General features: G+C 44.7%; 1 long non-coding RNA gene across 1 annotated transcript; it reads right to left on the reverse strand.

The window, feature by feature from the left end:
- Positions 1-9,827: 9,827 nt before the first annotated feature.
- LOC132522731 (uncharacterized) lies at positions 9,828-15,021 on the reverse strand. Its single transcript, XR_009541311.1, has 3 exons — positions 14,889-15,021; positions 12,310-12,450; positions 9,828-10,519 (listed from the first exon to the last, which is right to left on the reverse strand). It is a non-coding gene; the product is annotated as an uncharacterized LOC132522731 (long non-coding RNA).
- Positions 15,022-24,108: the final 9,087 nt, after the last annotated feature.

Here is a 24,108-nt window from a genome sequence, read left to right on the forward strand (position 1 = left end):
CCCATGGGCAGCTCCTCAACAAGTTTTTCAAGTGCTGCCAGCCCCAGCCTGTAATACCTCAATGAATTTCTGTGCCATTCACTGGGTTACAGCTATAAGGCTTTATCTCAGCCTCGGGAGTGGGGACTCTCCAAATTTGTCCCTTCCTTGGGTACAGCCCTGGAGTAGGTCCTAGGCCGCTCCCTGTACCTGCTGTTCCAGTATTCTTCAAAGTTTTGCTCTACCCCTGAGTTGCTAGTTCTCTGTTATGAGTTAATCATTCTTTATATTAAACCTCCCCTGTTCCTAGTACCATGTGGTTTCTGTCTCCTACCCTGAATGACAAAGGTAGAAGGAGAGAGGATCATTTCATACAACTCCCTCACTTTTTAGGTAAGGAGATTAGACCAGAGGGACCAGAAAAGTAAATGCCTTGCCCAAGGCACACAGCTAGTGAGCACTAGAATCAGAGGAAGTGACATCACCTAATAGTCCTTCAAGTAGTGATTTCACTCGACTAAACAGGCATAATGGATACAATGAGTGAGTGGATTAATGAATTAAGGCTCTGAGAACAAGGCTTTGTTGGGGTAGATCAGGAAAGAGAAAGTATAAAGGCCCAGGAGTCTTTGATAGTAATGAAGAAAGTTATCACTGAAACAAGAAAAGTACACAGTTAGGAGAGGCCAAGACCTCTTACTAAAGAATTCGCTAATTGCTTCACAATGGAACAGGCTAAACCAATAGCTTGACTTCAGGCCACAGATGGCCAGGGGGTTGGCCGCAGTTTCTTTCTTTTTTTTTTTTTCACATCTTTATTTGAGTATAAATGCTTTATAATGTTGTGTTAGTTTCTGCTGTACAAGAAAGTGAATCAGCTATACGTATACATATATCCCCATATCCCCTCCCTCTTGAGCCTCCCTCCCACCCTCCGTAACCCATCCCTCTAGGTCATCACAAAGCATGAGTTGATCTCCTTGTGCTATGCAGCAGCTTCCCACTAGCCATCCATTTTACATTTGGTAGTGTGTATATGTCCATGCCACTCTCTCACTTCGCCCCAGCTTCCCCTTCCCCCTCCCCGCCCCCTGTGCCCTCAAGTGGGTTCTCTGCCTGCGTCTTTATTCCTGCCCTGCCACTAGGTTCATCAGTACCACTTTTAAAAATTCCATATATACGCGTTAGCATATGGTATTTGTTTTTCTCTTTCTGGCTTACTTTACTCTGTATGACAGATTCTAGGTCCATCAACCTCACTACAGATAATTCAGTTTCGTTCCTTTTTATGTGAGTAATATTCTATTGTATATATGTGCCACATCTTCTCTATCCATTCATCTGTCGATGGACATTTAGGCTGCTTCCATGTCCTGACTATTGTAAATAGTGCTGCAATGAACATTGTGGTACATGTGTCTTTTTGAATTATGGTTTTCTCAAGGTATATGCTCAGTAGTGGGATTGCTGGGTCATATGGTAGTTCTATTTTCAGTTTTTTAAGGAACTCATACTGTTCTCCATAGTGGCTGTATCAATTTACATTCCCACCAACAGTGCAGGAGGGTTCCCTTTTCACCACACCCTCTCCAGCATTTATTGTTTCTAGATTTTTTGATGATGGCCATTCTGACTGGGGTGAGGTTATACCTCATTGTGGTTTTGATTTGTATTTCTCTAATGATTAGTGATGTTGAGCCCCTTTTCATGTATTTGTTGGCCATCTGTATGTGTTCTTTGGAGAAATGTCTATTTAGGTCTTCCGCCCATTTTTGGATTGGGTTGTTTGTTTTTTTGAGATTGAGCTGCATGAGCTGCTTGTATATTTTGGAGATTAATCCTTTGTCAGTTGCTTCGTTTGCAGATATTTTCTCCCATTCTGAGGGTTGTCTTTTCATCTTATTTATGGTTTCCTTTGCTGTGCAAAAGCTTTTAAGTTTCATTAGGTCCCATTTGTTTATTTTTGTTTTTATTTCCCTTACTCTAGGAGGTGGGTCAAAAAGGATCTTGCTGTGATTTATGTCATAGAGTGTTCTGCCTATGTTTTCCTCTAAGAGTTTTATAGTGTCTGGCATTACATGTAGGTCTTTAATCCATGTTGAGTTTATTTTTGTGTATGGTGTTAGGGTGTGTTCCAATTTCTTCATTTTACATGTGTCTGTCCATTTTTCCCAGCACCACTTAATGAAGAGGCTGTCTTTTCTCAATTGTATATTCTTGCCTCCTTTATCAAAGGTAAGGTGACCATATGTGTGTGGGTTTATCTCTGGGCTTTCTATCCTTTCCATTGATCTATATTTCTGTTTTTGTGCCAATACCATATTGTCCTGATTACTGTAGCTTTGTAATATAGTCGGAAGTCAGGGACCTTGATTCCTCCAGCTCTGTTTTTCTTTCTTAAGTTTGTTTTGGATATTTGGGATATTTTGTGTTACCATACAAATTGTAACGTTTCTTGTTCCAGTTCTGTGAAAAATGCTTTGTAATTTGATAGGGATTGCACTGAACCTGTAGATTGCTTTGGGTAGTATAGTCATTTTCACAATATTGATTCTTCCAATACAGGAGCATGGTATATATCTCCATTTGTTTATGTTATCTTTGATTTCTTTCATCAGTGTTTTATAGTTTTTTGAGTACAGGTCTTTTGTCTCCTTAGGTAGGTTTATTCCTAGGTATTTTATTCTTTTTGTTGTGGTGGTAAATGGGATTATTTCCTTAATTTTTCTTTCTGATCTTTCATTGTTAGTGTGTGTATAAGAATGCAAGAGATTTCTGTGCATTAGTTTTGTATCCTGCAACCTTACCAAATTCATTGATTAGTTCTAGTAGTTTTCTGGTGGCATCTTTAGAATTTTCTGTGTATAGTATCATGTCATTGTCAAACAGTGACAGTTTTACTTCTTCTTTTCCAATTTGTGTTCTTTTTATTTCTTTTTCTTCTCTGATTTATGTGGCTAGGACTTCCAATACTATGCTGAATAATAGTGGTGAGTGTGGACATCCTTGTCTTATTGCTGATCTTAGAGGAAATGCATTCAGTTTTTCACCATTGAGAATGATGTTTGTTGTGGGTTTGTCATATATGGCTTTTATTATTTGAGGCAGGTTCTCTCTATGCCCAATTTCTAGAGAGCTATTATCATAAATGGGTGTTGAATTTTGTCAAAAACTTTTTCTGCATCTCTTGAGATGATCATATGGGTTTTATTCTTTAATTTGTTAATATGGGGTATCACATTGATTGTTTTGCATATATTGAACAATCCTTGCATCCCTGGGATAATCCCACTTGATCATGGTGTATGATCCTTTTAATGTGTTGTTGGATTCTGTTTGCTAGTATTTTGTTGAGGATTTTTGGGTCTATGTTCATCAGTGATATTGGTCTATAATTTTCTTTTTTTGTGATATGTTCGTCTGTTTTTGGTATCAGGGTGATGGTGGCCTCCAACACGCTTGGGAGTGTTCCTCCCTTTGCAATTTTTTGGAAGAATCTGAGAAGGATAGGTGTTAGCTGTTCTCCAAATGTTTGATAGAATTCACCTGTGAAGCCGTCTGGCCCTGGACTTTTGTTTGTTGGAAGATTTTAAATTACAGATTCAATTTCATTATCTGTGATTGGTCTGTTTATAATATCTAATTCTTCCTGGTTCAATCTTGGAAAGTTGCACTTTCCAAGAATTTGTCCATTTCTTCCAGGTTGTCCATTTTATTGGCATAGAGTTGCCTGTAGTAGTCTCTTATGATCTTTTTTATTTCTGTGGTTTCAGTTGTAATCTCTCCTTTTGCATTTCTAATTTTATTTTATTTTTTTACTTTATTTTTATTTTTAATTTTATTTTATATTTTTTGTGGTACACGGGCCCCTCACTGCTGTGGCCTCTCCCGTTGTGGAGACAGGCTCCAGACGTGCAGGCTCAGCGGCCATGGCTCATGGGCCTAGCCGCTCCGTGGCATGTGGGATCTTCCCGGACCAGGGCACGAACCCGTGTCCCCTGCATCAGCAGGTGGACTCTCAACCACTGTGCCACCAGGGAAGCCCCATTTCTAATTTTATTAATTTGAGTCCTCTCTCTTTTTTTCTTGATGAGTCTGGCTAAAGGTTTATCAATTTTGTTTATCTTCTCAAAGAACCAGGTTTTAGTTTATTGATCTTTGCTACTGTTTTCTTCATTTCTATTTCTTTTATTTCTGCTCTGATCTTTATGATTTCTTTCCTTCTACTAACTTTGGGTTTTCTTTGTTCTTCTTTTTCTAGTTGCTTTAGGTGTAAGGTTAGATTGTTTAGTTGAGATTTTTCTTGTTTCTTGAGGTGAGCTTGAATTGCTATGAACTTCCCTCCTAGAACTGCTTTTGCTGTGTCCCATAGGTTTTGGATCATTGTGTTTTCATTGTCATTTGTTTGTAGGTATATTTTTATTTCTTCTTTGATTTCTTCAGTGATCTCTTGGTTATTTAGCAATGCACTGTTTAGCTGCCATGTATTTGTGTTTTTTACATTTTTTTTCCTGTAATTGATTTCTAATCTCATAGCGTTGTGGTTGGAAAAGATGCTTGATGTGATTTTAATTTTCTTAAATTTTCCAAGGCTTGATTTGTGACCCAAGATGTGACCTATTCTGGAGAACATTCTGTGTGCACTTGAGAAGAAAGTGTATCCTTCTGCTTTTGGGTGGCATGTCCTAAAAATATCTATTAAGTCTATCTGGTCTATTGTGTCATTTAAAACTTGTGTTTCCTTATTTATTTTCTGTCTGGATGAACTATTGGTGTAGGTGCGATGTTAAGGTCCCCCACTATTATTGTGTTACTGGATGGTTGTTAGCATTTGCCTTATGTATTGAGGTGCTCCTCTGTTGGGTGCATAAATATTTATAATTGTTATGTTTTCTTCTTGGATTGATCCCTTGATCATTATGTAGTGTCCTTCCTTATCTCTTGTAACAGTCTTTATTTTAGAATCTATTTTATCTTATATGAGTATTGCTCCTCCAGCTTTCTTGTGATTTCCATTTGCATGGAATATCTTTTTCCATCCCATCACTTTCAGTCTGTATGTGTCCCTAGGTCTGAAGTGGGTTTCTTGTAGACAGCATATATAAGGGTCCTGTTTTTGTATCCATTCAGCCAGTCTATATCCTTTGGTTGGAGCATTTAATCCATTTACCTTCAAGGTAATTATTGATATGTATGTTCTTATTATCATTTTCTTAATTGATTTGGGTTTGTTTTTGTGGGTCTTTTTCATCACTTGTGTTTCCCACTTAGAGAAGCTCCTTTAGCATTTGTTGTAAAGTTGGTTTGGTGGTGTGAGTTCTTGTAGCTTTTGCTTGTCTGTAAAGCTTTTGATTTCTCCGTTGAATCTGAATGAGATCCCTCCTGGGTAGAGTAATCTTGGTTGTACGTTTTTCCCTTTCTTCACTTTAAATATGTCCTGCCACTCCCTTCTGGCTTGCAGAGTTTCTGCTGAAAGATCAGCTGTTAACCTTATGGGGATTCCCTTGTATGTTATTTGTTGCTTTTCCCTTGCTGCTTTTAATATTTTTCTTTGTATTTAATTTTTGATAGTTTGTTTAATATGTGTCTCGACATGTTTCTCTTTGGGTTTACCCTATATGGCACTCTCTGAGCTTCCTGGACTTGACTATTTCCTTTCCCATGTTAGGGAAGTTTTCGACTATAATCTCTTCAAATATTTTCTCAGATCCTTTCTTTTTCTCTTCTTCTTCTGAGATTGCTATAATTCGAATGTTGGTGCATTTAACATTGTCCCAGAAGTCTCTGAGACTGTCCTCAATTCTTTTCAGTGTTTTTTCTTAATTCTGCTCCCCAGCAGTTATTTCCACCATTTTATCTTCCGGTTCACTTATCTGTTATTCTGTTATTATCAGTTATTCTGCTATTGATTCCTTCTAGAGTATTTTTAATTTCCTTATTGTGTTGTTCATCACTGTTTGTTTGCTCTTTAGTTCTTTGAGATCCTTGTTAAACGTTTCTTGTATTTCCTTCACTCTGTTGCTGAGATTTTGGATCATCTTTACTATCATTACTCTGAATTCTTTTTCGGGTAGGTTGCCTAGTTCATCTTCATTCATTTGGTCTTGCTCCTTCATCTGTAACATATTTTTTGTTGTTTCAATTTTTTTTTTTGATGGGTGGGGCTGTATTCCTGTCTTACTGGTTGCTTGGCCTGAGGCATCCAGCACTGGAGTTTACTGACAGTTGGGTGGAGCCAGGTCTTGGTGCTGAGATGAGGACCTCCAGGAGGCCTCACACAGATTAATATTCCCTGGGGTCTGAGGTTCTCTGTTAGTCCAGCAGGTTGGACTCGGGGCTCCCACCACAGGAGCTTGGGCCCAACCTCTGGCCTAGGAACCAAGATCCCAGAAGCCATGTGGTGTGGCAAAAAGAAAAGAAAAGAAACAAAGGAGCAGTACAATAACAGAATACAAAATAAAATTAAATTAAAATTAGAAAGATAAAAAATATATTAGGAAAAATAAAAATATAACTGAAACAACTGCAACAAGGTAAAACAAACCCACAACAGAATAAAGAGAAAAATAAAGGAGGGGGAGCAAGCCAAAAGGAGCAGAACAAGAACAAAGTGTAAAGAATAAAATAAAATTAGAAAAATAAAAGATTTATTAGAAAAAATAAAAATATAAATGTATCAACAACAAGGTAAAACAGAACCCCAACCTAAAAGAAAAAAAAACACAAAGTGCTGGGGCTATGGTGGGCGGAGTTTAGGCGAGGGTGGGGGGGTGGGGGTGGAACTTAGGCAGGGGTGGGGTTTAGGGTGGGGCAGGACCTAGGCAGGGCTGGGGTGGAGGGGTGTGGTGGGGTGATGTTTAAGTGTGGGGCGGGGCCTCTGCTTAGGACCTGCACCGAAGGGGAGAGGCATCACATCCAAAGGGGGGCTTCCAGAGTGTGGAGTTCCGGACTTTGGCGGTAGGGCTCTGGCTGAGGGTGTGTGGGTGGGGTTCAGGCCAGCGCAGTTGGAGGGAGGGGGTTTCCGAGTGTAGAGGTGGGGCCCTGGGTGGGGGTGTAGGGGTTGGGCTTGGGGTCTGCATGGCAGAAGGGAGGCTCTGAGGGCAGAGGATTGGGTCCGGGAGCCTGTTGGGACCTAAGTGGACAGGGAAAGCCCTGGCTGCGTTCCCTTCCGTTCCTTTGCCCAACTCCCCCAGTGTCTCCCACGAAGCCACTGGACCCCTATCCGTGGGTGTGTCCTGCTGGATGTAGGAATTCCTCCCCTCCCCCAGCTGCCCCTTAGGGGTGCCGGTCCTGTAGGTCTGGCATTTACTTTTGCTCCCCCTTCCCTCCCTCTCACTCCCTCAGGATCCAGGCGGCTGGAGGGGGGGCCTCAGTGGGCAGAGGATCAGGCCTGGGATCTCAGCAGGCTCCCTGGGGGCCCAGGTGGGCAGGGGAAATGGTGGCCATGCTCCCTTTTGATCCTCTGCCCTCCCAATGGTCCCCGCCTTCCCCCTGTGGGCGTGGCATCCCTTCCCCTCCCCCAGCCGCCCCTCAGGGGCGCCAGTCCTGTTCCGCCTCCACTTCTCCTCCCCCTTCACTTTCCCCCATGCCCCATGTCCTACCCGATTGCTGGGGGTTCCTCCCGTCCCCTTAGGTGTCCATGGTCCCCCAACAGTGCATGGTAGGTTCCCTAGTTGTGTGGAGACGCGAATTTCGTGTCCGCCTAGTCTGCCGTCTTGACTCTGCCCCTGAAGGTAATTTCTTAAGGGCATTTGCCTTCCAGGTTCCTGAACCTGGGGCATCCTTGGCCAAAAGTCATGTCTGTGTATCCCAGTGCCCACCCACTGTCTTTTTAGATCACCCAGACTGTCTGAATATTCATCCGATGGTGACAGCTTCCTGGAAGGGTCCCAACCTAATTGGTTTGTGGTATCCTAGAGAAGGCAGCTCTCTATTGTGGGTGGACCCTAATGGCACTGGAGAGGGGCCCTCCAGAACCAGCCCCATCTCCCACTGACACTCATGAGACCCCCACAATCCACAAAGCAATGGTTTGGATTTTGTAATTAATAGTTTGTCTTTTATAAGATGGTTTTGGCATAGGGGGTGCCAATACACAGTCTCTTTGAAGCATTGGCGGGGGTCCAGGAGTTGCTTCTAGTTTTTAAGTAGGGCATGTTTGGATAGCAAGAAAAGGAAGGCCTGTCTAGCATTGTGATTAGAATAAGAAGGTGGTAGGAAGGGTTAGCCTCAGGGAAACTTATTTTATACAAGTTGTTTTGGCAAGTTCAGTAAAAGGGAGGGAATTCCAGGGGTAACAGGATAGAGTGGAAAGTACGCTAGCCTTGAAGTCCAGCTCCCACATGCCAAGTCCCAGCTCTGCTACTAACTGGTTGTATGATCCTGGGCAAGTCACTTCACCACGGGAGCCTCCATACTCTCCACTATGAAAGGCTGAACAAAATGATTTCTGGACCCCAGCAACAACATTCTATGAGACTATGGGATTCAGAGGCTCCTGGAAGGAAACGGGAAAGCCCCCCTCCTCTTCATCCACTGCTCCCTTCAAGAAGTTGACTACTGTGTGTTGCAGAGTGAATGTTATTCCTTAAAAGAATGAGGGTTTCGCTTGTATCTATCTAGGAACAAATGGCCCAAAATGCTTTTTGTGCGCATTCATTCATTAAATTATTCTCTGAGCACCTTCCAGGGCTGAGGAAAGCCGGCAAGTCCAAATCACCTTTCAGGTTCACACTCAAAGCTCTCCTCTACAATGCTTTCCTGCTCACTGGCACACCTTCCTTCTTTCCTGTAGTCATAGCAGTTAGCATCTGTTCAACTCATTTCATAATTCATCCTATAGCCCATAGAATTTACCAGTTAAATTGTTGCTTTATGTATCTCAAGCCTTGCTCTCACAGCCTTATTTCATTAATTCATTAATCCATTTATAGAGACATTGGTCATGTCTCTATAACTAGACTGTGAGAGCTCAAGGGTAGGAACTGGATCTTATGCTTTGTATCTCCCACAGAGTCAAGTTCAGTGTCCTGTTCACCGTTAGTGCTCAATTAATGATCCTTAACTGATTGGTTCATTAGCACTGTGGATGTACAAAGGCATGAAAGAGGAAGCTCTTGTCCTCAAGAAGGATTCAGTCTAAATGAAGGATACAGTCCAACCTGAAGAGTTACATGACAATGCAAGCAATATCCCTTGGCCTGTGATTCATTGTAAATAAATGCAGTAGGCCAGTGATTCCCGAACTTTGTACCTTGAATCCCTTGTAATTTATGGGTTGAATTGAGCATCAAAAATCCATATAAGATGGGCTTCCCTGGTGGCACAGTGGTTGAGAGTCCGCCTGCCGATGCAGGGGACATGGGTTCGTGCCCCGGTCCTGGAAGATCCCACATGCCGCAGAGCGGCTAGGCCTATGAGCCATGGACACTGAGCCTGCGCGTTCGGAGCCTGTGCTCCGCAACGGGAGAGGCCACAACAGTGAGAGGCCCGCGTACTGCAATTAAAAAAAAAAAAAAAATCCATATAAGATGACTCAGACATATCTCAGAAGGTGCATATATTTGCTGTTCAAATATATGTTATGATTGGCGAAATATATAGCTACTTAAAAGCCTGGGATTCTATGCTATCCTTTAGTCATCATGAATTTTTATAATAGGTTCTAAAAGAACAATTATTGTCATGTGGGTTATGAGAACATTTTGTTGAAGTTAAAAAAGAGAAATTATCATACCCAAATAGGGTTGTTCAAACCACTGGCATAGACAGCCAAAATTTAGAAAAGAAAATGAACATATTAGCCTAGGTGGGTCAAAGGATGTTTGTTTGTTTGTTTTCCTGAAAGAGATGGGATTTGAATTGATCCTTGAATAATGATTAAGTTTTTAACAGCAAGGGCATATCTGAGGTTCAACACATTTCGCATGTCCCAATGTATATAAAAGAAGAAAGGCCACAAGACTCATACCTACATGCTACAGTTCTCTCCATGACAGGTCATGATACTTCAAGAGCAGAAAGTACAGAGATGAACTGGAGCATAGGTGGATGTAGACCTCACGTTACTTAACTTAAAGAACATCCAGAAAATTAGCAAAGGCACGAGAAACCATTCACCTTAGCAATGTATACCAATCAATCAGACTTTAAAACTTACTTGTTTCGGATTATTTTTTAAGTGCATCTTCTAAGCAGTGTAGACAACTGTACACATCCTCAAAAGTTAATGAGGGAAACGTGTACAAGGAATTATGTATACAGGATTGTACTGAAGTACAATGGCTTTTATTTGTCATCAAAAGTGGATGGAGAAATGGGTATTAGTTCAAGATTTTCCAACAAACTAGCTGTGAATCACTTCTTGGGCACAAGTCACATCATTTTTCTAGGCTTTGATCTGACATAATGAGGGGTTGGACCAAAGAATCTTTCAGGTCTCTTCCTGTTGGCATGTTTCTGCCTTTTGGATGGTGACTGTGGTAGGAAGAGCCATCTGTCCGCAGGGGAGCTGGCTGGTCCCACTGCTCAGGCCTCTGTCCTAGGAGAAGTGGACAAGGGAGTTACCCAAAATGGTGAGCAGAGGAAAAGCAGATGACTTTCCCAACGCATCTGCAAAAAGTCCTGAAAGGCTCTCATTCCTACAGTAATCCTTTTGTGAAAGTTGTTCTCTTTGCAAGAGGTAACACTTCACACTCTCCCTTTCTGACTTTTTCCTTTAGGTTAAAATTTGCCAGGGAGCCCGATTTCTTTCTTTCTTTCCTTGAACTTGGTTTCACTCACATCACAGCTGCTTGTTCACTCCCCTGCACTCTGGAAGGAGATCACATAAATTGACCTAGGTCTTTTGGAAAACTTTTCTGCATGAAGGATCACAGGCTTGAAAATATTCATAGCCCTTTATCTTATAATCCTAAGATAGCAATCTTAAGGAAGTAATTCTATAATAAATGTCATTAAACATTCAGGCATAAAGATGTTCATCATCAAGTTGTATAATTTATAATTGTAAAATATTAGAAGCAACCTCAGAAGAGGGGGATGGTTAAGTCGTAGATTATTGAAGCGATGAAATATTGTGTTGACAAATGGTCTTAAAGAGTTTGAAATAAAAACTTGGAGACTGCTTATTTTCCAAAGTGATAAGTGGAGAGAGTGGGAGACAAAATTGATTGTATGCTATGATTTTAACTCTGTAAACCAAAAAAATGAATAAAAAATATCCCCCCAAAAATCAAAATGTTAACAGTGGTATTTCTGGAGGCTGGGATTCTTTCTGGCTCATATTCATTTATTTTTTTATCAATAAGCTTTTATTATTATCAGAATAAAAATATGATTCAAATATAAAGAAACAAAATGACAAAATATTAACAATGAAACCTCCTAATGAAGGGAATACGATTGTTATTTATTTTCTTCTTAATATTTTTCTGCATTTTCCAAGTTATATATTATTTATATAATCAAAGAAAAATAATTTAAGACAGCCCATGGTGCAGGAGACCCTCCCAGGATGATTCTCATGGGGCTCCCACACAAATTCCCCACCTCCACGGCGGCCCTGATGAAATGGTGGAGTACAGCTCATCAGCAGCTCAATGGCCTGCCAAAGTGACCCAGGCCAGAAGGTGCTCTACTGTGCTTGTCTCTAAATTTAGACTACAGGTGGCAGGAAGGACACAGGAGGAAGTATGAAGACCCAGGGGGTGGCTGCTTAGCAAGTCTCAGAAACTTAAATCCGGGTTGTGCTGTTGAATGGAAACGGCACTTCCAAACTTCTTGGCCAACCAGTGCCACTTGTTTATCCTGAGAACTGGAGGTGGACTCACCAGTCCACATGAATGCCCAGCCCATGTACCACCAGCAAGAGTCAGCCGAGGCCAGTTGCCAGCTGGACAGGTGACTCCATTAGAGATGTAGGGATGTGCTCTGCCCCTTCCCTCTGCTGCTCTAAAGACAGGCAGACTCCAGCTGCTGGGAGGTCAGATTCCCAGCAGATTCCAGGCTGGACAAAACCCAGGAAACAGGAGTTCTGCCCTTCATCACAAACATCTGGCTCTGCAGTGGGAGGCACATTTGTCTTCCAGCTCTTCCACTAACTAGCTGGGGGACCTTGGACAAGTGGCATGATTTGTGCCTCAGTTTCCCCATTTATCCTCGAGATGGGACCTGGCATATAGCTGATGCTTGATAAATGATGATAAAGGGTAAGATAGGGTGGGTCTCATCAAGCAGGCCCCTGGGGAAGGCTCACGTCGGCTTCTCCTCCTTGAGAAGAGACATATGGTACGGCATTCCCTTGCCCTACCACACCCATACCCCGCTTACCTCAGACCAGTTCTCTTCTGTCCGAGGAGGCACTTTTCTGGCTTTCCTCTTGGTAGGCAGGCACAAAATGGACAACCCAGCCTACAATTAGGCATTACTCAGTCTTGTCTCCAGTGTCACCAGCCCAACTTCATTCAATACCTGTTCAAACACATGTTAAAGAAATAGGTAATAAGCAGAGCTGGAAACGTATGTGAAAGACCCAGTACTTGCCCTTACCAAGCTCACTGCTCAGCCAGAGGAGAGAGAACTAGTTATGATTGAAAGTGCTACGTATAAAGCAGAAGGCTGTACCAAGTGCTCTCTGGGGGCCTCGGATTGAGGGGATGGGGGAGGGGGATGGGAAGGGTGAGACGAATCTTCACCTTTTTTTTTTTTTTTCGGTACGTGGGCCTCTCCCGTTGCGGAGCACAGGCTCCGGATGCGCAGGCTCAGCGGCCTTGGCTCGCGGGCCCAGCCGCTCCGCGGCATGTGGGATCTTTCTGGACCGGGGCACGAACCCGCGTCCCCTGCATCGGCAGGCGGACTCTCAACCACTGCGCCACCAGGGAAGCCCCAAATCTTCACCTTTGAAGGGATGCTGGAGGAGGAGCAATCTGCCTGACAAATGGTTCACAGTTGAATGAGAACTAAAGGAAGAGGACCTGGTGACGAGAAAGGGAAAATTTGCCTGTTCCAGGGATAGAGTGAAGAAAGCCGGGAGCAGGGAGTGGAGACCCTAAATGTCAGCAAGAGAGTGTGTGCTGTCGGGGAGAGGGGCTGGAGCACCTGTCCGGGGGGTCAGGCATGGGAGATGGTGCAGAGATGCTGTTAGGAAACCAGTGGAGGCTGAGGTGAGCCTCTGAGTTGTTATGGGGTTAAACAGAGACACACTGCAAGAAAGGTGCAGGGAGCAGAGGAATCCTTGGAAATAAGCCACAGGACTCTTAAGAAATCCCAGGGAGAGCTTTGTTGTCACAGGCGGGGGGCTGGGGGACTGGTCAAGAGCTAAGCTGGCAGGAGCCCGCCTAATGGCAGGGTTGGGGACAGCAGAGCTTCCACCACTGGTGGGCAGGGTAACAGGAGCTGCTTTTCTCCATCTGGCTCACGATCTTGCTTCCTCTAACATATTTCTGTCCTCGTCGTAAGCGTGATGTTATTACGTTATCTTTAAAGATCTGGAAAGGCCCCCATCCCCATTTCCCACCAGCCCTACCCTGCTACACTGCCTCTGGTCACACACAGTGGAGTCCAGGCTTGAGCCAAGTGTAACCAGCCCACAACAGCCAAGAGGACCCCAGGGGACCTTAAACATAAAAGGAAAACGACAGCACATCAAGGCATTCCCAAGGGGCCAGCCAAGTGAATGTTGAACCCATGCACATTTCTCAAAGCACGCGAAGAGGGATAGGAGAGCTCCCCTTGGGTGGGCCTGAGGGAAAAGATAAACAGAAAGGAAAGTCAGCATTCAGGCGAGACGAATGCAGGGAAAATGTCAGAGCGCCCTGTGAGATGGAATAGTGTACCCACAGCTCTCTGTCACTTTGGATCCAAGGCTACAAGGGTCCCTGGTACCACAGGGGCTTCCTTTCAACTACTGGAGTAGAGACAGGGGCATGTCAGGAGCCAGCCCTGGTGACCAGTCCACCCTGGCAATTCAAGCAGAGGAGGGCGCATGGCGTCAACTGATGCCTGGGTTTTGTGGATGTAGAGGGCGAGTGTGTGTGTGTATGTGTGTGTGTGTGTGTGTGTGTGTGTGTGTGTGTGTGTGTGTGTGTGTGTGTGTGTGTGTGTGTTTAAAATGGAGTTTGCCCACCTGCTGATCAGGCCCACCAGTAACAACTGCTCCAGCAGTTGGGGATCTGGGGGCTTCCTCTGAGCCCAGTGTAGCTTATTTAAGTCATCTGTCTGCTGGAACTTAGTTACAACAAAGGTTTAGTAGGATTCTTCCTGTGGCTGCTGTGGTTAAACAGAGATTCCTTTTAAATGAAATCTGAAGAGTTAGTCAAAATAAGCCCGGTGGGGCTTCCCTGGTGGCGCAGTGGTTGAGAGTCCGCCTGCCGATGCAGGGGATACGGGTTCGTGCCCCGGTCCCGGAAGATGCCACATGTCGCGAAGCGGCTGGGCCCGTGAGCCATGGCCGCTGAGCCTGCGCATCCGGAGCCTGTGCTCTGCAACGGGAGAGGCCGCAACAGTGAGAGGCCCGCGTACCGCGCCCCCCCCCCCCAAAAAAAATAAAAAAATAAGGCCGGAAAACTAGGGATGAGTAACTCCAGGATGAAGCATGAGCTGGGCGGAGAGGATATCTATGTGGAGCACACAGGCCAGAGTCAAGGAGGCGGTGGCTTCCTCAGCCCTGAGCCAGGGTGTGGCATCCTGCCCTCTCCCCATCCCACCACTGTTCTATAGGGAGTGGGTCTTCTTTACAGAATTCTTGAGCATGATTGAACTTCAGTAATCATAGTCAAGCCCCCTTGTTTGTCAAAATACAATTTTTTTATTGCTTTCTTTTTCAAAAGCACCACTGCTCATTAGAGAAAAGTTAGAAAATAGAGACAAGTGAAAAGAAGAAATGGTAAAATACCCATAATCTCACCTACTTTGAACGATCACCAATAACACCATGTTAGATAAGTAAAGTATCCCCCAGATAAATAAAGATTTCTTTTTACAATTTGTATAGCATTTTACACCATGAACACCATGTTTGATAATTAGAATACCCTCCTCAGGAAATATATATCTGTATATATGTTATTATATATAAGAAATATATATTGTACTATATATAATATGTAAGGTACTATATGTATTATGTATAATATAATTATATACACACACACAAATGTATCTTTTTAAAGCAAAAATGGGTTCATCCTGTCTATACTGTTTTTGTGATATTTTCCCCCCGTCTTTTACCTAACATTTTCTGTCGTTGTAGATACATTTCTCAACATCATTTTAATGCCTGCATACATTTCTATTACCTGAAGTACTAAGTTTATTTAACCAGTCCCCCGTTGCTAAACACTTAGGTTACTCCAACTTTTTCTCTATTAATAACAGTGTTGTAAAGAACATTCATGCAGCTAAATATTTGCATAAATTCTTAACGCTTTTTTGTAATCCATTCCCAGAAGTCAAATTGCTTGCAGCTTCTTGATTTCCATATGTTAGGAAAATGAAACCCAGAGACTGGCCAAAATTACTACAGAAAGAATAAAAGGTGGTGGGGTGGCAGAACAGGCAACCCAGGACCAGAGCCCAGGCCTACCGGCTGTTTGCACTGTGCGAGACGAGGAAGGGACTCGCCAGATTCCTCTGACAGTTGGTGTCAGAGGATGGGGGCCAGCTGTGCAAATGGGGGATACAAATGTAGTACAACTTCTTGTCAAAGCAAAGGCTCTGAATTCAGAGTCATCTATGGGAGTTACTCATCTCCTAGAGACCCAGGTCTGGGGTGCTCTTGGGATGTGTACTACATGTATCAGACCTGTCAGTATTTACCTCCTTGGATATTGCATCTCCATCCCTTCTTTCTCTCCTGCTGGCCACCGGCAGGATGAATTGGGATATAAATGTTTTTTGAAGTTTTATAGGAATTTCCTTGCCTATTACACAGTGGATACTTCTCACTTAACACCTCTGCCCTGAAGGTATTTGGAGGACAATTCAAAGGCCTCAGAACAGAAAAACAAATTTTCATATTTGTTAGAAAGCAGGGTAAGATTCCTCCCATCCACCATCCCCCACCCCACCCTCCTAGTACAATTTAAACTGAGCCACCTAGTGACTAAATCTGTAAACCAATGACCTTCCCCACTGAGGAGGGAGGTGGCTGGGTAGGGAAGGGTTGCTGGGTCAGGCAATAGAGGAATACAGGGGCGGGGTGGGGGTGGTGTAGAAGAAAGGAGAGGGCATGCAGTGAGTCGACAGAGGGTTAGCCTGGGAGTGAGCAGACTGGGCTCCAGCTCTGCCAGTGCTGTGTGGCTTTGAAGAAGTTGCTTTCCTACTCTGGTCCTGTTTCTTCATCAATTAACCAGGGGCACCAGACCCGATGAGTTCTAGTGTCCCTTTCTGCTTTAGCTGCTCCGCTGTTTTCCTCCCTCATTTGATAAAATGTGTTTAGTAACATGGTCTAGAGCATTCCTTTTGTGACTTCTGACAATCTTTTGTGTTTTCTGAATCTTATAGATGAGTATTGATCCTGCACTAATGCCACGGAAAGACTCCAAGGCAAACTTTGATGTTGTGATGCCGGTGCCTTCAGTCACCTCTCCTATAGCAACAAGCTCTCGTTTCTAGTTGACCACGCCCCCTGTATTTAAAACCTAGCACATGGGGGCCCCTAGGAGCGAGGAATGTCCGCCTCACACATACTTGGATACTTCCCCACTTCTTCCTCCTTTCTGCAATGCCTTTGGGTCACCAGGGACTACAGAGTTGGCAGGGAGATTTCATCCAACATGGCAGCCTAATCAAGGGTTATACTGAAAAGGGCTCTAAGCCCCTCCCATTCTCAACCAGAAAGATCACCATGTCTGCCCTGAGGAAGGAATGTGGGAAGCAGTGGCATCACCATTTCTCACCCTCCCCGACCTTCTCTATGAAAACCAGCATGTTTGTTCCGGTTCCAGCTTTCCGAAGGGTTCCTGCGCTCCACGATGGAGATACAGAAAACCAGCTGTCTCAAGGAAGATGAGCTGAGGGGGAAGGAGGGGTTGTAAAGCAGGGCTGCCTGGCACCCGGAGCCTGCTCACAGCCTGGAGGCAAGTTGTCTCCTATCACCTGTACACTTGACTTCCTCAAATTTTCTCCTCTTAGGTGGTGGCTTATCCGCTCCAAGCCTTCTCTTGATGTTCATTTAAAGTTTTCTCCTGTATCACATTTTGCTTTGAGGAGGTAGGGTGGGTGCTCACAGGGCGATTGGCTCCAGGCCTCTGTTTATCCATCAGGAGGATGCTGGCTGGATCATTTATAGCCCGGAAATTGGAACTTCAAAGAGAATCCGCTATCTTCTGGCAACAAAAGATTTCGAAGCTAGCACACAGGGAAATGTTTGATATTTCCCCTCATTCCTTCCATGGGAATACAAAGTAAAGCAAGTTTCAAATGGCTGTGAGTGGAACTGTAAGATGTGGAGTAGAAAACCCCAGCAGGGTTTGAAAGCAGACTTCCGAGACCTGGAAGGAGCATGCAGCTCAGTTCGTGGCTGTGTGAGTACTGGACACGCCAAGATCTAGAATTGGGAAGCTGGAGCTATACTTTCAGCCTTGTCACTCACTGAGAAAGTCACTTCCCCTCTCTGGGCCTCAGTTTCCCCATCTGTTATCTGCCCTGCCCACCTCAAATGGTCTTGGGGATGATCTAATGAGAGAAAGGATGTGAACATGCATTGGAAAGAAGGCTCAAGAGCTATATAAAAGGAGGGAATGATTGTTTGTTTTCGTAAGTGGAGTTGTCTCTTTGCCATCACTGCTGGAGAGCTGTTTGGACCATAAGTATTTGGCCTCTGAACTTTCCCTCTGGACCGGAGCAGCTGTGGGTGGCAGGAATGTGGGGAGGGAGGAAATATCAGAGTTAGCAAGCATGGGCCTCAGTCTAGGACTTGGCCAGGTTTCTAGGGGGAAAAAAAAGTCTCAAGTAGCTCTTTGTGGTCATGAAGAACACACTTATGTGATTGTTTTGAATGTTTTAGAGTCTGAAGAAAATCTTTAAGGGACATATCATAATGGACAACAATAAAGTTACTCATTGAACCAAGGCTGCACAAAACCACACGAAATGGGGAATAGAAGAAATTATCTAAACAATTCAACACTCCTCATCCTTCTCACATGTACACGCACGCAGGTGCAGAGATTATTTCATCCACCATGATTCAAATAGCAGTTTGAACTCTTCCCTCTTCGCACCTACTCAGAGCCTTTCCAGTCTTCAAAGTGCTTCCCAATTTCTTTGTCATTTTATACTCTGTGCCAAGCACAGTATCTGTAAGTATCTGTATCAGTAAGCACAGTATCAGTAAGTTTCTGATCAATGAAGTACCAACCAGTCTGGCGTATATGGTTACAGAAGTGGCCCCCAATGAATCATGCCTCTCTGAATCCATGTCCTTGTGTAGGTTCTTCTACATTGACTCTAGGCTTGGCCACATGATTTGCTTTGGCACCAACAGGACCTTAGCAAACGTGATACAAACAGGGGCTTGAAAAACACATCAGAACGTGCACACCATATGAAGTAGCCTGTGCCAGGCTGCTGGAGACGCATGGCCAGTCACCAGCCAGCTCCAACTGCCATTCATGTGAGCGAGGCCGTTTTAGGCCCTCCATTCCCTATCAAGCCACCAGACGTCTGCAGCCAAAGTCAGCAGAATGCTTGCCCAGGTGAGCTCAGCCCCAGTTGTTGACCCATAGAATCATAAGAAAATATAACTGTAGTTTTAAGCCACTGAATTTTAGTGTTGGCATGTTATGCAGTAACAGATAATTGAGATACTACTTCTTTGTAAAAAATATATAGAGACACCTTTAGATTAGGAATGATAAATAGGTTACATCTCATCTATTAACTTTATTGATTCGTAGTGTTTTCCTGGAAGGCTGTGTTGAGAAGAATTTGAGGACAGCTTAACGGAAAAGAAAGCCAAGATTCCAGTAACGTGGGCAGAGAACATGGGCGGGAATAGTGGCAATATGTCTGGTTAGATTTGCCATCCTTGTTCCATATTATCAATCAGAGATCAATGAATAACGAAAGCAGAATAACCAAAGTTAAATGTTAAGTGGGCTAATTGGAAAGGGGATTTTCCAATGAATTAGGTAACATCTCCCTGGAGCAGTGATGAACTCAACCAGATATTACTGACATCACCAGCGAACACAGTTCTGTGACTAAGGAAAGCCACAACGTGGGACTCCAGCTGGTGACCCAGGTTTCCCGGGGGCAGTCACAAGTGGCTTTATTATGGCCACAGATCTCTTCATCAGCTTCATAGGCCCAGAAACACAGTCCTGCTAGTGCATCTGGAGCTGACTGGGCTCTTGGGAAGAGATCTACAAGAACCATATTCATGGGATACTGACAGCAAAATAAAATGTGAGGACATTCCAAGGGTTCAACAAAGCTTATCTGCTCCCCAGACTAAATTAGTCATCAAAAAGGCTCAGTCCGGGCTTCCCTGGTGGTGCAGTGGTTGAGAGTCCGCCTGCCGATGCAGGGGACACGGGTTCGTGCCCCGGTCCGGGAAGATCCCACATGACGCGGAGCGGCTGGGCCCGTGAGCCATGGCTGCTGAGCCTGCGCGTCCGGAGCCTGTGCTCCGCAACGGAAGAGGCCACAGCAGTGAGAGGCCCGTGTACCGCAAAAAAAAAAAAAAAAAAAGGTAAAAACGACTCAGTCCCACGAAGAGGATGGAATGAGAGGAAAGGAAGTGGGAAGGTTCAGAGTGAATATTTCACATGAGTCAGGAAAGGCGGATAAAATACCTCTGTCTGACAACAGTGCCCTCTCCCCAGCAGTAGGACAACCTCAGACCCTCAGGTCCAGTGCCTGTCTCCCTTGAGAATAACTGGGGGCACACTGGCCACTTGTAGACATTGATTCCTCTTGCAACATCTCTGCAGATCCCATTCCTTCTGAGAGACATGCTTCCCCAGACAAGTTAATATAATTGACTAAGCCATCGCTCCTTTTCTATTCAGAAGCATCTTCTGGGGATTCAACCTTAATTAGAGTTTGTTTTCCCAAGTTCCTAACTACCCATCGCCACCTTGATTTATAAGGCATCTTGCCCCTTCAAAGATTTCTATGTAATGCGTTGATTTTGTCTGTCCATCCAACCATCCATCCATCCATCCATCCATCCATCCAACCATCCATCCATCGTTTCACCGATTAATTCTGTAAATACTTAATATACACTCAGGTGCTGGGAGACACAAAGAGGAACAAGGCGTGGGCCCTTCAAGGAGTCACAAAGGTGAGAAAGGAGACAGGAATCCAGGTGGGAGACCAGTCTTAGACAAGTCCAGGGAAGACATGAAGATACTCTGACCAAGACTGAGCGGAGGTGATAGGGAAGATGGGGCAGATATCAGAGGAAGAGGGTGTTAAAGAGAGAAAATGGCAGGTGACTGCCTAGTGGGCAGGTAGTGAGGAGACCAGGGTAATAAAAATGATGGTTAACTACTAAGCATTATTAGTGTCGTCATTATTATTATTAATAGCCAGTGTTTATTGAGCACATGAACCATGCCAGGTACTATTCTAAGCCCTTTCTATGCACGAATTCACTTAATACTCACAATCCAGAAAGACACGATCTGTCATGATGTCCGTATTTCAGGTGAGGAGGCACAGAAAAATAAGTAACTTGTCCAAGGTGACACAGCTAGTGTCAGGGGTAGGATGACCCTCAGGTGACCAGTTCAGTGTCCACAAAGATAGGAAATATAGGAGGAAGATACACAGAAAAGTTTTAGAAATGCACAATTTAGGAGGCCTGGGACCATCCCAGTGGAAGCTCCCGTAGGGAGGTGTGTGTACAGGACAGAGGCCAAGGAGAGCGTCTGTGCTGGAAACATGAACTTAGACACCATCAGCGTCCACAAGCAGTGGTGGAAGCCATAGGTGTGGTGTGGAATGTCAAGGACACGGCTGAGGTCAGGACCTGCGAGAGGCCCCAAGAGTGAGGGGGCATTTGGAGAAAGAGGAGCCTGGTGGGGAGTATGGGAAAAAATGATTAAGGAGTTAGGATATGAACCAGGAACGGGGGGCGTCACAGAGCGTGAGGGAGTGAAGAGTTTCAAAAAAGAGGCAATGCTTCCCTGAGTCCCAAGCCAGCAGGGAGCATATGAAGAGGCCTGAAAGCAGCCAGTAGATCGGACATTCAGGAGGTGTGACAACTAGCGACCTTGACAAGCACAGTTTCAGTGGCATGAACCCCAGCTCCCAAAGCACCCGGGTCAGTGGTTCTCAAACACTGGTGCAAAAAAACCTCCCGGTACTTTATTAAAATGCAGATTCCTGGGAACTACCCCCTGAGAGTTGGATTCAAAAAGCTTGAATGTGGGCCCCAGAGTCCGAATATTTAACAAGTCCCATCTCCCGACCTCTATTCCCAGGTGATTCTGATATGGTTGATTCATAAGCTCTATTTTGATAAGCACTGCCCTGAAGACACAAGCATTTCTTTTCCCACCTGCCCCAGGTTCTGGCTTCCCGTTAAATGGGCCACAACCTCCTGTGGGAGATCAACATTGTGAGTGACCAACCTTTGCAGTTCACACCTTCCCACAGGGGCCTTTCCCCACAGGCCCTTTGGCATAAATCATATTTCAACACTATAATTAGCAAAACGTTCATACATACTACAGACACACACACACACACACACACACACACATTCATGTGCACACACAGAATAGGAGAAAGAGAAACGTTTATCTCAGAGACTTATAAGCAAATAAATATACAGGACTAATTCAATGAAGGAGAGGAGGAAACTAGAACAATAAAAAAAGGATATGGTCAAATGAATCAAATACCACCAAAGAGAGCATATAAATGAAGTTATGGAAATTTATATTTACTCTTATAATACATTTTTATTTACTCTTAGGAAAAAAGAGCCAAAGGAACACAGAGGAAGGGGTAACAAATTCAGCTTGGAGGACTTGGTTAAGGCAGCCTTGAGAAAGTGACATTTGAGTTAGGCTTTGAAGGGTGAATAAGAGTTCCCAAGGAAGAAAGGGAACAGAATTCCAGGCAGAGGAACAGCAAGTGTGAAAGTAGGAAGGAGCACAGTGTTTCCAGGAAAGATAAGAAGATTAGCGTGGCTGGGATAGAGGAAATAGGGTGGAGGGAGGGAAAAGCAGATGCAGTAACAGTGAACTAGGGTGGAAAGCTACCCCAGACCACCCACCCTTTGGAGGCTCTCTGATGCATGCTAAGGAATTTGTACTTGATCTTGGAAGAAATGGAGAGAGAGTCCGTGTGGTTTTGAAGCAGGGGCTCTTCTTTTGTTTCCTGGAGCTGCGAATATCACAGTGGGGAAGCTGGCAGATCTCGTCCCTTCTGCCTACTATAGCGTCCAATAGAGGGGAGATCTCTATTAGAGACAGAATTCTGAATTCACATGGTACCTGCAGACAGAGCTGTTGAATTTGCTTCTCCTGAGCTGTGGAACCTGCAGACTATCATTTGGGAAATAAACCATGGGGAATGAGGAGGGAGAAACAGAGTGGGGAGAAAGTACCCTTGACTCCAATTCCCCAAATGGAAAAAAAGAGAAGTATAACATCTCCTTGGCTAAACATGGATTTAAAATAATCACAGAAAATAAAGTTTCATTTTTGCAGGATGGGCTAGGGGAGGAGAACTAAAAATTATCAAAGAACAACAAAGTAGAAAAAACAAGCAGAGGAGGAAAGAATATAAAAACAGGAAGTCCTCCATGAGGTCATTAGCACAGGCCCCAGGGGCTGATTCTCTGGAGGTCATGGGGTGGGGTGGGGAGAGAGAAAGCTGGGGTACAGCCCTTTTCTCATAGCTGTGGGCACTAGAACAGGCCAGACATGGGATCAATGCCAGACACCCCTGGGAAATTCCACAAAAGAATTATTTCTAAGTGGGCTGGGGGAGGAGTAATCTCAAAGCTGCCTTGGGGTGAAGTAGGAGGCAGCAGCTGAATTCAGGTCGGAAACTGAGCCCTGTGTCTGGGTCTCTGTGACTCTGGGCAAGGGTCTCTGCCTCTGTAGGTCTGTTTCCTCATCTGGAATTTAATGTGATTGGCCAAGCCTCCATGCATGGTGGCTAAAGGGCACATTAAAATCCAGCTGTACACTTTGGGGTGAGCTGTGACCAGGAAAAGAGTGTTTTACTTTTCTAATTTACACTCAAGCGTCGTTCTGCCAACCAAAGCCAGAGCCATAGGGCTGTGACCACCCAGAGAGGTACCTTTTTCTCATTCAGCCCGTGCTTCACGGGCTGATGGTGGCCCTGAACGGGGGTGTGAATGGAGGTGCAGTGGGCTAGCTTGGAAAACTCGGCTAAGGCCTCCCCGTGGAGGGTCTTGGATGCCATGCTAAGGAACCTGGACTTAGTATTAAAGGAAATGGAAAGCAAATGTGCTCGAGCCCACTGGCCTCCCACCAAGCTCTTTTCCTGGCCCTGCTCAGTGGAGAGGCTCTACTGAGGCTGTCACCCACCTCCTAACAGAGCAGGCAGCCTCAACCACCGCGGAGTAAGCCCTGGGTTTGGGCATGACCTTTATTATGTCCCCTGTGATGGGAGGAGCTGAAACAGCCCCCGGACCCATGTCCACCCTGACCTGGACCCACTGAATTTGGCCCCATAGCTGCCCAGAGGGCCCAGCTACACAGCCCGTAAGTACAAGAGAGTTAATGCCCCACAGGGTGAAGAGAGACCCACAACAGGGAGGAAGCAACCGAGAGATTCCTAACTCTTCTCCCCAACAGACCGTTCCACAGTGCCGTGGTTTCATGTGGTCTCCTGGAAACATCCAGCATGGCTGAACCGTCCTTTGAATTCCTGTGGTACCACAGCCAGCTCCATAATGGACCACTTTGCATTTATTCTGCTCTTTGTCTGCCCCACTTCCTCTTCCTCTCAGTCTCAGCCGTGGGATTAACTCGCCTCCCCATAAAGCTTTACAAATATAAGCTTTGCCTCTTGTTTTTTAGAGAAAATGGGCTAAGACCAGGGCTGGTATCGGCCCTCTTGCTGACCCTGGCCCATGAGACCTTGCCAAGTAGCATACGACTCTTCTTGCCCCTGAGTTGTTGGAACAAACTC

The sequence above is a fragment of the Lagenorhynchus albirostris genome, chromosome 1 (genome assembly GCF_949774975.1).
Source record: "Lagenorhynchus albirostris chromosome 1, mLagAlb1.1, whole genome shotgun sequence".
Taxonomy (NCBI): domain Eukaryota; kingdom Metazoa; phylum Chordata; class Mammalia; order Artiodactyla; family Delphinidae; genus Lagenorhynchus; species Lagenorhynchus albirostris.